Source organism: Ovis aries, chromosome 2 (assembly GCF_016772045.2).
Source record: "Ovis aries strain OAR_USU_Benz2616 breed Rambouillet chromosome 2, ARS-UI_Ramb_v3.0, whole genome shotgun sequence".
Lineage (NCBI taxonomy): Eukaryota > Metazoa > Chordata > Mammalia > Artiodactyla > Bovidae > Ovis > Ovis aries.
This window is the reverse complement of record NC_056055.1, coordinates 224,198,712-224,213,927: the sequence shown is the minus strand read 5'-3', so window position 1 is coordinate 224,213,927 and position 15,216 is coordinate 224,198,712. Positions and strand designations below refer to the sequence as shown.

The 15,216-nt window shown below is 42.5% G+C and overlaps 1 long non-coding RNA gene across 1 annotated transcript in view; it reads left to right on the top strand.

The window, feature by feature from the left end:
* The window catches only part of LOC132659335 (uncharacterized), a 28,465-nt gene extending 17,834 nt beyond the window's left edge, over window positions 1-10,631 (top strand). The window contains exon 2 of the long non-coding RNA XR_009599652.1: window positions 4,789-10,631. This is a non-coding gene — a long non-coding RNA (uncharacterized LOC132659335). The remainder of the gene's footprint in view (window positions 1-4,788) is intronic.
* Window positions 10,632-15,216: the final 4,585 nt, after the last annotated feature.

The following is a 15,216-nucleotide window of genomic DNA, read 5'->3' as shown; positions in this document are numbered from 1 at the left end:
ATTTGAGCAATCTCTGGGAGTTGGTGAAGGACAGGGAAGCCTGGCATGCTGCAGTCCATGGGGTTGCAGAGTCAGACATGACTTGAGCGACTGAACTGAACTGATATAATGTACCTAATAGAGTTTCTGACACAGAACAAGCAGTCATGAAATTGTATCTACTGTGATCATTGCTAGGGGCTTCCAAGGTAGCTCAGTGGTAAATAATCCACCTGCCAATATAGGAGACACAAGATGTGGGTTCAATCGCTGGATGGGGAAGATCTCCTAGAGTAGGAAATGGCAACCTACCCAGTATTCTTGCCTGGAAAATTCCATGGACCGAGGAGCCTGTCAGGCAACAGTCCATGGGTCGCAGAGCTGTGCATACACTAGTGTGTAGATTAATGGTAAAGCAGGACCAAATATTTAAAATTGAGAAAGTTTGGCAATGTAGGCATAGATAGACTTATTGGGAGGATTTAAATGGGAGGGGACTTTATACAAACAGTATTTAGAAAACCAGATTCAAATTTAAGTACTTAGGCTCACTTCATTTTTACAAAGATAGAGCCCTGGAACCTGTCCCTGGGGGTCTGCCTGGGTCCAAATTTACTCCTAATGTTAAAGGGTGTCATTGTCTTACAAAGGCATGGGATGGTTAAATGCTTATATTATGGACATCATGCTTATAAGCTTTCTGGCTGGTTGAGGAATGTTTTCCTCCTTGCATCCCCATCCCCTTTCTCTCTCCAAAATCCATCATTTCTTCTTGTGATAGGGTAACTGGCAAGTTAAGTCCTCAACCTTGATTGTGTTGGTCTTGGGGAAACAAGTGGCTTCATCTGCAAGAAGGATGTGGGAGATAGTGGCTACATGTTGAGTGATTTTTTCAAATGACATGAATCCAGTTCTGTTGGAAGATACTCCATGAGCCACGCTTGCAGGCTGGACTTGGACTTCAAGAGCTGCTCACTCTATGGTGCAATCAGTTGATTTCTCCTTTGTTTTCCTTTCTAACTGCTTCCTGGAATTTCCCTCCTCTGAACTCATGGGTAATTTCTGCTTCTTCTGAGGTGCTCTCTCCTTAGGGCATGCTACCTTCCTGGGGCTTCCCAATTGGCCCTAGTGGTAAAGAATCCATCTCCCGTTTCAGGTAGACATAAGAGGTGTGGGTTCAATCTCTAGGTTGGAAAGATCCCCTGGAGGAGGGCACAGCAACCTACTCCAGTATTCTTGCCTGGAGAATCCCATGGACAGAGGAGCCTGGCGGGTTATGGTCCACAGGGTTTCAAAGAGTCAGATATGACTGAAGCAACTTAGCATGCACGTCCATTCCTACCAGGCCCAACAGCAGATTTTCTGGTTTGTAATTGTGATTGTTGAGTCACTAAGTTGTGTCCAACTCTTTGTGACCCCATGGACTGCAGCATGCCAGGCTTCCCTGTCCTTTACTATCTCTGGGAGTTTGCTCAGATTCATGTCTATTGAGTCAGTGATGCCATCCAACCATCTCATCCTCTGTCATCCCTTTTTCCTCCTGCCTTCAGTCTTTCCCAGCATCAGGGTCTTTTCCAATGAGTCAGCTCTGGAGGCCTTACAAATAGCTGTAAAAAGAAGAGAGGTGGGATGATTTGGGAGAATGGCACTGAAACATGTATACTATCATGTAAGAAATGAATCGCCAGTCTATGTTTGATGCAGGATACAGGATGCTTGGGGCTGGTGCATGGGGATGATCCAGAGAGATGATATGGGTGGGAGGTGGGAGGGGGTTCATGTTTGGGAACTCATTTACACCCATGGCAGATTCATGTCAATGTATGGCAAAACCAATACAGTATTGTAAAGTAAAATAACGTAAAAGTAAAAAATTTTTTTTAAAAAAAGAGAGAGGTGAAAAGCAAAGGAGAAAAGGAAAGATATAAGCATCTGAATGCAGAGTTCCAGAGAACAGCAAGAAGAGATAAGAAAGGCTTCTTCAGTGATCAATGCAAAGAAATAGAGGGAAAGAACAGAATGGGAAAGACGAGAGATCTCTTCAAGAAAATTAGAGATACCAAGGGAACATTTCATGCAAAGATGGGCTCGATAAAGGACAGAAATGGTCTGGACCTAACAGAAGCAGAAGGTATTAAGAAGAGGTGGCAAGAATACACAGAAGAACTGTACAAAAAAGATCTTCATGACCCAGATAATCATGATGGTGTGATCACTAATCTAGAGCCAGACATCCTGGAATGTGAAGTCGAGTGGGCCTTGGAAAGCATCACTATGAACATAGCTAGTGGAGGTGCTGGAATTCCAGTTGAGCTGTCTCAAATCCTGAAAGATGATGCTGTGAAAGCACTACACTCAATATGTCAGCAAATGTGGAAAACTCAGCAGTAGTCACAGGACTGGAAAAGGTCAGTGTTCATTGCAATTCCAAAGAAAGGCAATGCCAAAGAACGCTCAAACTACCACACAATTGCACTCATCTCACATGCTAGTAAAGTAATGCTCAATATTCTCCAAGCCAGGCTTCAGCAATATGTGAACTATGAACTTCCTGATGTTCAAGCTGGATTTAGAAAAGGCAGAGGAACCAGAGATCAAATTGCCAACATCCGCTGGATCATTGGAAAAGCAAGAGAGTTCCAGAAAAACATCTATTTCTGCTTTATTGACTATGCTAAAGCCTTTGACTGTGTGGATCACAATAAACTGTGGAAAATTCTGAAAGAGATGGGAATACCAGACCACCTGACCTGCCTCTTAAGAAATCTGTATGCTGGTCAGGAAGCAGCAGTTAGAACTGGACATGGAACAACAGACTGGTTCCAAATAGGAAAAGGAGTACGTCAAGGCTGTATATTGTCACCCTGCTTATTTAACTGCTATGCAGAGTACATCATGAGAAATGCTGGACTGGAAGAAACACAAGCTGGAATCAAGATTACTGGGAGAAATATCAATAACCTCAGATATACAGATGACACCACCCTTATGGCAGAAAGTGAAGAGGAACTAAAAAGCCTCTTGAGGAAAGTGAAAGTGGAGAGTGAAAAAGTTGGCCTAAAGCTCAACATTCAGAAAACGAAGATCATGGCATCCGGTCTCATCACTTCATGGGAAATAGATGGGGAAACAGTGGAAACAGTGTCAGACTTTATTTTTCTGGGCTCCAAAATCACTGCAGATGGTGACTGCAGCCATGAAATTAAAAGATGCTTACTCCTTTGAAGAAAAGTTATGAGCAACCTAGATAGCATATTCAAAAGCAGAGACATTACTTTGTCGACTAAGGTCCGTCTAGTCAAGGCTATGGTTTTTCCCGTGGTCATGTATGGATGTGAGAGTTGGACTGTGAAGAAGGCTGAGTGCCAAAGAATTGATGCTTTTGAACTGTGGTGTTGGAGAAGACTCTTGAGAGTCCTTTGGACTGCAAGGAGATCCAACCAGTCCGTTCTAAAGGAGATCAGCCCTAGGATTTCTTTGGAAGGAATGATGCTAAAGCTGAAGCTCCAGTACTTTGGCCACCTCATGCGAAGAGTTGACTCATTGGAAAAGACTGTGATGCTGGGAGGGATTGGGGGCAGGAGGAGAAGGGGACAACAGAGCATGAGATGGCTGGATGGCATCACCAACTCGATGGATATGAGTCTGAGTGAACTCTGGGAGTTGGTGATTGACAGGGAGGCCTGGCGTGCTCTGATACAAGGGGTCGCAAAGAGTCGGACACAACTGAGCGACTGAACTGAACTGAACTGAACACATCAGGTGGCTAAAGTATTGGGGCTTGCTTCACCTTCAGCATCAGTTCTTCCAATAAATATTCAGCGTTGATTTTCTTTAGGATTTCCTGGTCTGATTTTCTGGCAGTCCAAGGGACTCTTAAGAGTCTTAACTGTCGTTGGTTTTGCTTATATCTGTCCCAGGGAGAGAAGCCTGTTGCCTGCAGGCAATTCCTCTTCTGCTTCCCTTCACTGCTCCCTACTGGCCAAAGAAGTTACTTTCATTAATTCTTGAGGTTTAGATTCCACCCCAGAAAAAATGGATTGTTAAAGCTTTCAGGTGTTTGTGCAGTTAGGCTTCCAAGCAAATAGTTGGTTAAAAAAAAAAAGAAGAAGAAGAGAGACATATTATAGAGGCTGGAGTACTTTTCTTATTTTTATTTGCATCTTAAACATAAGTAATTATGTTGAAAAAGATACTGTTTAGGTAATTTGGGTTTAGTGGAATAAGAGAAAACAAGTGGTTTATTTCATTAGAGCAGCAGCTCTTGATTCTCTTTCTCTAGGTAAATGCACACTTCTGCATGTTACATAGCTTGGAGTGTTCTGCAAACAAATCAGAGCTCTGACACACACTCATAGGAACATGAGGTTACAGGTCTCCTCATACCTGGGTGTACCTGAGTGTACATGGGTGTACCTGAGCAAACTCAGGGAGATAGTGCAGGACAGGGAATCTGGGCATGCTGAGGTTGAAAAGAGTGGGACACAACTTAGCGACTGAAAAACCACAACCTTGGCCATAATTTGGGTGCCTCAGAGAGTTCTGTAACCTCTCTTGGTCAACGCTGCAGCCGACAGGCGAGTCACAAGGTCTGAGTTCATTCTTATACACATGTTGCTTGTATGGTTCATATGTCATCACTGCCAGGTGAATCTCACAGGTCTTAGCAATCCATTATACAAGCAATTGATTTCCAATGCAAGCTTGTGTTTTCAGGTCATTAGCTCTTTATGGAACACGCTAAGAAGTACAATTTGTCTTTGGCACCTTCTCCCATCCTCTGTTCTCTTTCCCACCCATGTTTTAAAGGTGTCTAGGAACCAGACTATCTCTTGTTGGACCAGTCAAGTGTGCCTCTTTAGAACCGCTGACTGCAGATCCTCTCAGATGTCATGTGCATCACCCACGGATCTTGGCAGCTGCAGATTCCACTGACAGGATCTGGGAAGTGCTTGAGAGACGGTGTGATCACTCACCTAGAGCCAGACATCCTGGAATGTGAAGTCAAGTGGGCCTTAGGAAGCATCACTATGAACAAAGCTAGTGGAGGTGATGGAATTCCAGTTGAGCTATTTCAAATCCTGAAAGATGATGCTGTGAAAGTGCTGCACTCAATATGTCAACAAATTTGGAAAACTCAGCAGTGGCCACAGGACTGGAAAAGGTCAGTTTTCACACCAACCCCAAAGAAAGGCAATGCCAAAGAATGCTCAAATTATGAGTGCACAATTGCACTCATCTCACACGCTAGCAAAGTAATGCTCAAAATTCTGCAAGCCAGGCTTCAGCAATACGTGAACCGTGAACTTCCAGATGTTCAAGCTGGATTTAGAAAAGGCAGAGGAACCAGAGATCAAATTGCCAACATCCGCTGGATTACTGAAAAAGCAAGCGAATTCCAGAAAAACATCTATTTCTGCTTTATTGACTATGCCAAAGCCTTTGACTGTGTGGGTCACAATAAACTGTGGAAAATTCTGAAAGAGATGGGCATACCAGACCACCTGACCTGCCTCTTGAGAAATCTGTATGCTGGTCAGGAAGCAACAGTTAGAACTGGACATGGAACAACAGACTGGTTCCAAGTACGGAAAGGGGTACGTCAAGGCTGTATATTGTCACCCTGCTTATTTAACTTATAGGCAGAGTAAGTACATCATGAGAAACGCTGGGCTGGATGAAGCACAAGCTGAAATCAAGATTGCCAGGAGAAATATCAATAACCTCAGATATACAGATGACACCACCCTTATGGCAGAAAGTGAAGAAGAACTAAAGAGCCTCTTGATGAAAGTGAAAGTGGAGAGTGAAAATGTTGGCCTAAAGCTCAACATTCAGAAATGTTGGCATCCAGTCCCATCACTTCATGGCAAATAGATGGGGAAACAGTAGCAACAGTGTCAGACTTTATTTTTCTGGGCTCCAAAATCACTGCAGATGGTGATTGCAGCCATGAAATTAAAAGATGCTTACTCCCTGGAAGAAAAGTTATGACCAACTTAGGTAGCATATTAAAAAGCAGAGACATTACTTTGTCAACAAAGGTCCATCTAATGAAGGCTATGGTTTTTCCAGTGGTCATGTATGGATGTGAGTGTTGGACTATAAAGAAAGCTGAGCACCGAAGAATTGATGCTTTTGAACTGTGGTGTTGGAGAAGACTCTTGAGAGTCCCTTGGACTGCAAGGAGATCCAACCAGTCCATCCTAAAGGAGATCAGTCCTGGGTGTACATTGGAAGGACTGATGCTAAAGCTGAAACTCCAATACTCTGGCCACCTGACGCGAAGAGCTGACTCGTTTGAAAAGACCCTGATGCTGGGAAAGATTGAGGGCAGGAGAAGAAGGGGATGCCAGAGGATGAGATGGCTGGATGGCATCACCGACTTAATGGACATGGGTTTGGGTGGACTCTGGGAGTTGGTGATGGACGGGGAGGCCTGGCGTGCTGTGGTTCATGGGGTGGCAAACAGTCGGACACAACTGAGCGACTGAACTGAACTGAACTGAGAGCCTACCTTTCTTATAAACGTCTAGGTGATACTGATGCTGCTGGTCCTTGGAGGACCACACTTTGAATAGCAGGGCAATCAAGTCATCTAATTAAAGGGATTCTTTCTAGTGCAATGTAAATGAAAGTTAGGTCTAACACATCTGGTGTTTGTGTTTTAATACAAGTTGTGTTCTTTCCAGCAACTCTGGAGCATTTTAGGAAGGACAGTGGTATAACCTGTATTCTTCCTGTTAAGCCTCTTTTTCTGAAAAGATGAGAGGGGAGGATAGGGTTAATTCTAGGAAATTTGCAAATAAGTTTTTTTGGCCTTCAATCCTTTTTCTGTGTCCACCTTTTCCATCCATGGCTCTTTGTTTCCTATACTTTCTACTCTGTAGTTCAAGGACAAGAAGATATTATGCAGTTTATAATATTATTTTATATTTAAATATTTTGCATAATAAAATTGTTTCTAGACTTTTGGTAATGATTGAGTTCCTATCCCAATTTTGCCACAGAGTTCAGGTACATAGGTGGCATATTTCTTTATCAAGTGCTTGAGCAACCCATATTAGTTTCTAAAAGCTAGTAAAGCTTCAATAATTTTACAGATAAATGACCAGTAAAAACGGGCTTTGAGATTAGTACGTTATGAATTAACCAATATCTACTTAATAAGGACATTGCTCTAGTAGAAGGATTACCAAGTTAGAACTAAGAGTTTGGTTTTGTTTCAATTCTATGCTTTTTAGCTGAGTAATACTGAGCAAAAGCAGTATAAACTGGACTTCAATTTTGCCATCTGTCAAATCTTTTCCTTAGTTAAACAAATATTTGTGGAGTACTTATGAGGTCTTTCGGAGAAGGCAATGGCACCCCACTCCAACCCTTGCCTGGAAAATCCGATGGATAGAGGAGGCTTGAAGGCTGCAGTCCATGGGGTCACTGAGGGTCAGACATGACTGACTGACTTCACTTTCACTTTTCATTTTCATGCATTGGAGAAGGAAATGGCAACCCACTCCAGTACTCTTGCCTGGAGGATCCCATGGACAGAGGAGCCTGGAAGGCTGCAGTCCATGGGGTCGTGAAGAGTTGGACACGACTGAGCGACTTCACTTATGAGGCCTTTAGATATCTTGTAAGTAGTCAATACTCAACTACTGATCAACTCCTCAAGTATTTTTAAGTCATTGGATTTTTGAAGTTGCATTTAGTTGCTCCCCAAAAGTGATGTAGGTGCATAGAGTAATGACTGTACTTCTTGATATGCACTTGATGTGGTAGGAGGCAACTCCCTCCTATTTCTGGTTGTTTCCCAGGATCTGAAAATGTGTCTGGAAGCCCTAAAGACTCAGCACACTGATTCCTGTAGCAACTTTCTCTGTTGGGTGATGGCCAAGGAAGGTGTCCTGTTGCATATGAATAAACTGTGTCTGGTGAGCTGGGGCTGTCATAGCTTGGGTGGGCTCCACGGTCAGGAGTGCTGCCATTGGCCACGAGGAAGTGCTGGAGACACCTAGGACCAGATGGCCCAGGGCTGGGGAACTTTTTCAGTGGAAGGGCTGCAGAGCCAATGGTACAATTTGCAGTGTCCGAAAGGTCAGCCACGTCATGGCTCCTGCGGATGAGCACATTTGGAATGATACCTCTGCCAGCAACTGGGAATAGAAGGAACAAGCTACAACCTCCAGGGGAGGGATAAGGGCAAGGACTCCACAAGGTATTGGATCCCTGCCCAGTGGACTGTGATGGTTCCAGGCAAAGCTCCAGACCCAGCAGTAGACTGGAATACTAAGCAGGAAATTAAGGCTGAAGTTTGGTGAGAGAACAGAGCTGCAGCCTGGTGTTCAGGGAGAGTCAGACACCAGGCCTGCAGCAGCAAGATGAATTCCAGACTCTCCACATTGGTGTTAATCCCTTTCCTGGTCGGGGCTGATTGATTCAGAGTGTTGGCAGGGCTGTGTTTATAACTGGCCAGGACTGAGAAGGCAGGGATCTGAGGAGGAACTCTGGTTGACATCCTCAGTCTCAATGTTACCTCCTCCATCCCATTATTATTGGGGTGTTATATTTACTGGGAGGAAATTACTTCCTTTTCCCAGAAAGTTTTTTAAACAAGAGTAAGGTTTGCCAAGTGTTAATACTTCTGAGAAATGTAACATTTTGAACCCTGCTTCCCCGTTCCTGTACTGAAAATTTGGGACAAATACATTGTCAATGTCTTCTGGCCAAAGACCATCAGGGGCACATATGTAATTTTATACATGCTGAATTGATTGCTCATTGTAGTAAGGGAGACCCAACAGCATGGGGATCTGTGGGATGTCTTGATGAGAAGGTGTTAGAAATGACATTACAGGATCTGGACTTGGGTTGGGTGACTTTGAGGTGGGTCTAGAGTGGCTTCTGTCAGAAAGCAGGGACAATTCTATGAGTAGGCATCTCAATAAGTCTTATCTATAGGGAAGAGAGTCTAGAGCAAGGATAAAACTGTAATTAGTGAAGAGCGAGCAGTCAATCATGCTAGCTAGGAGCAACTGGATTATTTGGTATTTTGTGGATTGCATAATGAGCATATTTCTGTCCCTTCTTAGATAAAATTAGAAAATGCTCTTCTTTTTACTCACTTTATCATGGCCTTGGAGTGACCATCCGTGTCTGAGGCCAATGTTGTGTGAAATTATGTTAAATGTGATACCCCATGCTCAACTGTGAGCATCAGATCAACTTCTAACAACACCTAAGACTGGTTGCAAGTGCCAGGTCAGTTCTCAGATGTCAGTACACTTTGGCCCACCAGTTACTAGCGGGCTGACAGGAGTAAAGGGTAATAAGTATATTTTTAATAGTTAAAGTTTTGGGAACAGAGAGAAACTCATGTCCCCATGCTAATATTTTGCTGTCAGTTCTCACACTTCACTTTGTTGTCAGGAGGCACATCCTATAACATTTCTCCATTAATCCCACTCGGATGTATTTCTACTTCACCGAAAAGGAAGTGATAGCATAGAAAGTTAGGAGAGTTGTACCAGATCACACTAAAGGTGAACCAGGGAGGACCAGAAACAAACACGCTAAGCTTCTCTGATCACACACTAGCAGCTGGTCATCAAATGATGGGAAGGCTACCAATTGCTAATAACGCATCCACGATGGCTTTCTTGGGGAGCATGGTGGGTGCAGTCAGTGATGAAGAGGATGATGATCTTCAGGGTTAGGAATGTGTTTCTGACTTTTTCTTTTTTAACACTGGGATATTCATTCTTTTCATGATAACTCATGATATCACTATCTACAGACATTTTCTTAAGCCAAGTTATAGTTGTGGCCAGTTTTGTCTCTCTGGACAATTAGTCCCTTGAGTTTACTGCTCATTCTGTTCAGGAGTCCACCTTCATTCAATTTACTTACACATTGTTTTTCCCACTAGATTATGTGTTACTTGGAGCCAGTATCCTCATGAGCTACTAGGGTACAGTACTGAATAAATAACTATAGGTGAATTATGCTTGCTTATTGTTCAAGGAGCTATGTCATCCCAGTACTAAGATTTTATGACATACTTGAAATCTCAGCACTACCATAATTGAAATTATAATTCCCATGTTTCTTTGATTTTAAATAAAAATATCTCTGATTGAATGAAAAAACTCACAAAAGACTTAAAATGAATGTTTATATCAGCTTTATTCATAACAGCTCAAACTGAACATAATTAAATATCTGTCAATAGATGAATGGATAAAAAAGCTGTGGTATATCCATACAATGAAATACTACTCAATAATGGGAAGGAAGTAGTGCTAATTCACGGATCAGCATGGATAATTCTCAGAAACAATATGCTGAGCAAAATAAGTTGGACATGAAAGATGACACACTGTATGATTCTATTTATTTGAGACTCTAAAAATGTGAATTTTATTTATAGTGACAGAAAACAGATCAGTGGTTTCCTGGGTCTGGGGATGAGAGGTTGATTGATGGGAAGAAGCACCAAAGTAGTTTTTGAGGTGATGAAAATATTTTACATCTTGATTGAGGTAGTACTTACAGAGATGTACACATTTGTCAAAACTCACTGAACTGTATACCCAAAATTGATGAATTGTATTGTATGTAAGTCACACCTCAATAAAGTTGATTTTTAAAAAGTTTGTCTTGACATCATATCCGTCTTCATTTATTGTCCCTTTCCTTCAGACATTCAGGGCAAAACTTCTTGAAAGAACTGTCTATACTCTTTTTAATTCTTCTGATTCTCTTTGTAAGAAAAGACTCTTGCCAAGGTCATCAGTGATCTCAGTGCTGTGATTCCTGCAGTCAATTCCATCCTCATCTCATGAGACCTCAGAAGAGCGTGACAGAGCTGCTCCATTCCTCCTCCTTTTATCAGTTCTCAGCTTTCCCACATCACTGGCAGCTCTTCCTCAGCCTTCCTCTCTGCTTCCTCATTATTGCATGGACCCCTGAGTTCTGGAGGCTTACTCTTTGATGACCTCATCTAGTCTCAGATTTAAAAATGCCATCTCTATGTGATGATTCAGCCATGAAGAAGATGATTGCTTCTTGGAAGGAAAGCTATGACACACCTAGATAGTGTGTTAAAAAGCAAAGACATCACTTTGCCAACTAAGGTCCATATAGTCAAGGTTATGGTCTTCCCAGTAGTCATGTATGGTTGTGAGAGCTGGACCATAAAGAAGGCAGAGTGCTGAAGAGTTAATGCTTTCAAACTGTGGTGCTGGAGAAGACTCTTGGGAGTTGTTTGGACAGCAAGGAGATCAAACCAGTCAATCTTAAAGGAAATCAATCCTGAATATTCATTGGAAGAACTGATGATGAAGCTGAATCTCCAATACTCTGGCCACTTCATGTGAAGAGCTGGCTCATTAGAAAAGACCCTGATTCTGGGAAAGATTGAAGGCAGGAGGAGAAGGGAACAACAGAGGATGAGATGTTTGGATGGCATCACTGATTCAATGGACATGAACTTGGGCAGACTCTGGGAGATGGTGAGGGACAGGGTAGCCTGGTGTGCTGCAGTCCACAGGACTGAGAAGAACTGAACACAACTTGGCGACTGAACAACAACAATAACAATGTGATGATTGCCGAAGTTCTATCCCCAGTGCAGACCTGTCCCCTGCTCCAGACTCATACAACCAATCACTTGCTCACCATGTCCCTTTGGATGTCTAACCATACTTATCAATTCCTGGTTGGAATTCCTGATTTCCTCAGTGTCTCCTCCCACACTCCTGCCTAGCAAACCTGCTTCTCACACTGTCTCCCTCATTTCAGGGAAGGGAAACTCCACCCTTCTCTTTCCTTTTCAAAAAATATTTATTTGTTTATTTATTTGGCTATGCTGGGTCTAATTTGTAGCAGGGGAACTCTTTGTTTTTTCTTGTTGGATCTAGTTCTCTAACCAGGGGTCAAACCCAGACCCCCTTCATTGGGAGCACAGGGTCTTAGCCACTGGACCACCAGGGAAGTCCCCATCCTTCTGTTTCCTTGAGCCAAAACCTTGGAGTCATCCTTGATTTCTTTCATATCCCACATTCCTTCCATTGACATTCTAATGACTCTACCTCAATCACATACGTAGAATTCAATAATATTTACCAATCTGGGTCTTGCCTGGTTGCTTAGTGGTGAAGAGTTTGCCTGCCAATGCAGGGAACATGGATTTGATCCCTGATCTGAGAAGATTCCTCATGCCATAGAACAACTAAGCTTGTGCGACGCAACTGTTGAGACTGTGCTCTAGAGCCTGCAAGCCGCAACTACTGAACCCACGTGGTGCAAATACTAAAGTCCGTACACCTAGAGCCCATGATGTGCAACAAAAGAAGATGCTGTAAAGGTAAATCTGTGCACTGAAACTAGAGAGTAGTCCCTGCTTGCTGCAGCTAGAGAAAAGCCCACAGCAGTGGAGAACCAGCAGAGCCAAAAATAAATAAATAGCTTATTTAAAAAAGAAAAGAAGCATTTTCCCTGGTTCACGTTAAAATTTTTTTTTTTTTACCAGTCTTATTTCAGCCCAAGCAATATGCTCTTTGGAAGAAGGAGCTTCTTCCTCACCACTTGGAGGGAAAGCTCTGACATACCTAGACTGCATAATAAAAAGCAGAGAAATATCTTTTCTGACAAAGGTCTGTATCATCAAAGCTATAGTTTTTCCAGTAGTCATGTACAGATGTGAGAGCTGGACCATAAAGAAGGCTGAGTGCTGAAGAACTGATGCCTTCGAATTGTGGTGCTGGACAAGACTCTTGAGAGTCCCTTGGACAGCAAAGAGATCAAACCAGTCAATCTTAAAGGAAATCGATCCTGAATATTCATTGGAAGGACTCATGCTGAAGCTGAAGCTCCAACACTTTGGCTACCTGATGCAAAGAGCCAACTCATTGGAAAAGGCTATGATGTTGGGAAAGATTGAGGGCAGGAGGAGAAGAAGGCAACGGATCATGAGATGGTTGGATGGAATCACCAACTCAATGAACACGAATCTGAGCAAACTTTGGGAGATAGTGAAGAACAGAGAAGTCCATAGGGATGCAAAGAGTCGGACATAACTTAGGAACAGAACTACACCAACATAGTTATCTTGTGCTTTGATTATTCAATGGCTGCTACTTGATGATTTTTGATGAGTAAGCAGTTGCCTTTGTGCTTCCCTATAGTCTAATCCTCACTTAGGAGATAGTATAATCCTTTTAAAGTACAAGTCATGCCACTCTGCTGAAAACAAATGCTCTAGACTCTGATGATCTAAGTCTAAAGCTTTAAGCCCATGTCCTTATCATGACCTAAAAGGCCAAAATATGGCCTCCTGTTGCCTCCCCTTTGCTTACTCAGCTCCAGCTATACCAACCACCTTGCTGTTCCTGGAACACACCATACATCCTTGTACCCCAGGGACTTTGCACTTGCTTTTTCCTCTAAAATGCTTTCCCCTGGACGATAGCCACATGGCTCACACTTTCACTCTTTCAGAACTTTGTTCAAATGCAACCTTAGAGGAAAACCTCGAACAGCCCCATTTGAAACTGCAATGCCTTTCATGCCCTTCAATATTAGGATTATCTATTTTCTTTCCTGGGTTTTTTTTTTTTTCATAGAATTTACCACTATCTGACATGCTATATATTATACTTACATATTTGTTGATTGCACATTTTTTCTCTACTTGAACATAAACTCTGCAAGGAAAGATTTTTTTTGTTGTTCATTTCTTTGGCATTTTACCTGCAAAGCCTATAGTTTGGCACGTGGGAGAATCAACAGATACATGTTAATTAACAAATAGAAGGAAACTTGAGGCACAGAGAGACTAAGTAAATTGATAAACATTGTCTAAAAGAGAGAATTGCTTTCAAGAAAAATAAATACTCTGGATTTGGACCTGGTCCTTACATCAAATTCACTTCTTGTAAACTCACATATGGGCTTCCCAGGTGGTATTAGTGGTAAAGAATCTTCCTGCCAATGCAGGAGACATAAGAGACATGGGTTTGATCCCTGGGTTGGAAAATCCCCTGAAGGAGGAAATGGCAACCCAGTCCAGTGTTCTTACCTGGAAAATTCCATGACAGAGGAGCCTTCCAGGCTACAGTCCATGGGGTTGCAAAGAGTCGGACACAACTAAAGTGACTTAGCACGCACACACGTGAACTCACATGTATGTATCATAAATTTCTTCACAGTGGCAAGACGGCCCTAGAAGTTAGTTACCATTTCTAAGTTGATTGACTTTAGCAAAGCATTCTGAAAACTTCTCGAGTATGATCACTGACTGACTATTCAATGAATTCTCCACTGTCAGGGGGCTTGTGATCACTAATGAAAATGTAACAGCCATTCTATACCAGTCTTTGAAATACTTCTATTTTTAGAGAATTATTTCTGTGTAAAAAAGCTGAAGGGTTGCTCAGCAGTGAAAGGATTGGTATGAAATTTCCATTTAATTCCTGCAAACAAGAACACTTGGTGATGAGGCCAAAGATTCTCAGTCTTGGATCTTCCTGGGCAGAGGTGGTCCCTGATTTGGAGGTTGTGAATCTGGACCAAACTCTACTGGATATATTCCTGATCTAAGCTAATAAGTAAAAACAAACAAACAAACAAACAAACAAAAAACACTTTCAAGATCCCCAGCATCCTGCAAAAGAAAGTGTGAGCAAGCGCCTACAATGAGACTTTAGAGACTTCATAAGTCTGTAAGACTTTGTAAGCCTGCATACAAATAGAACAATAGTTTTGACATATTCTTGTCGTTGAAGAGAATAGTGTTTTAGTGACTGTAAGCTTACTCAGGCGTGCCGTTTGTTCCATGTGTTGCAATGCACTGCTTAGGTGTCCAGAGGGTGCAGGTTTATGGGGTAATTACCTCACTGAAAACCAGATTTCTTATTGTTTGGATGTCAGTTATTGAAAGTATGCCAAAGAACTCTCAGACCACTGGGAAATCTCCAACGATACTTGCCTGGTGGAGGCGCCTGTATTTTTCATGTCCCATGTGCTGCCAGGGCAGAGAAGCTAGTTCAGGGACGAGAACTTCACTTCTTACTGCAGTAGGAAGCCCCTGCTCCCCCAAACCACTTCCACCCCAGCTGGGCAAACATCAAAATGATCATTGTCTCTGATGGTGTGGTGCTCTGAGACAACTCCTGAGCCTTCAACCAAGAAGAATAAATGATCTGACATTTGTCCTTCTGACAACCCCCTCTGCTTGGA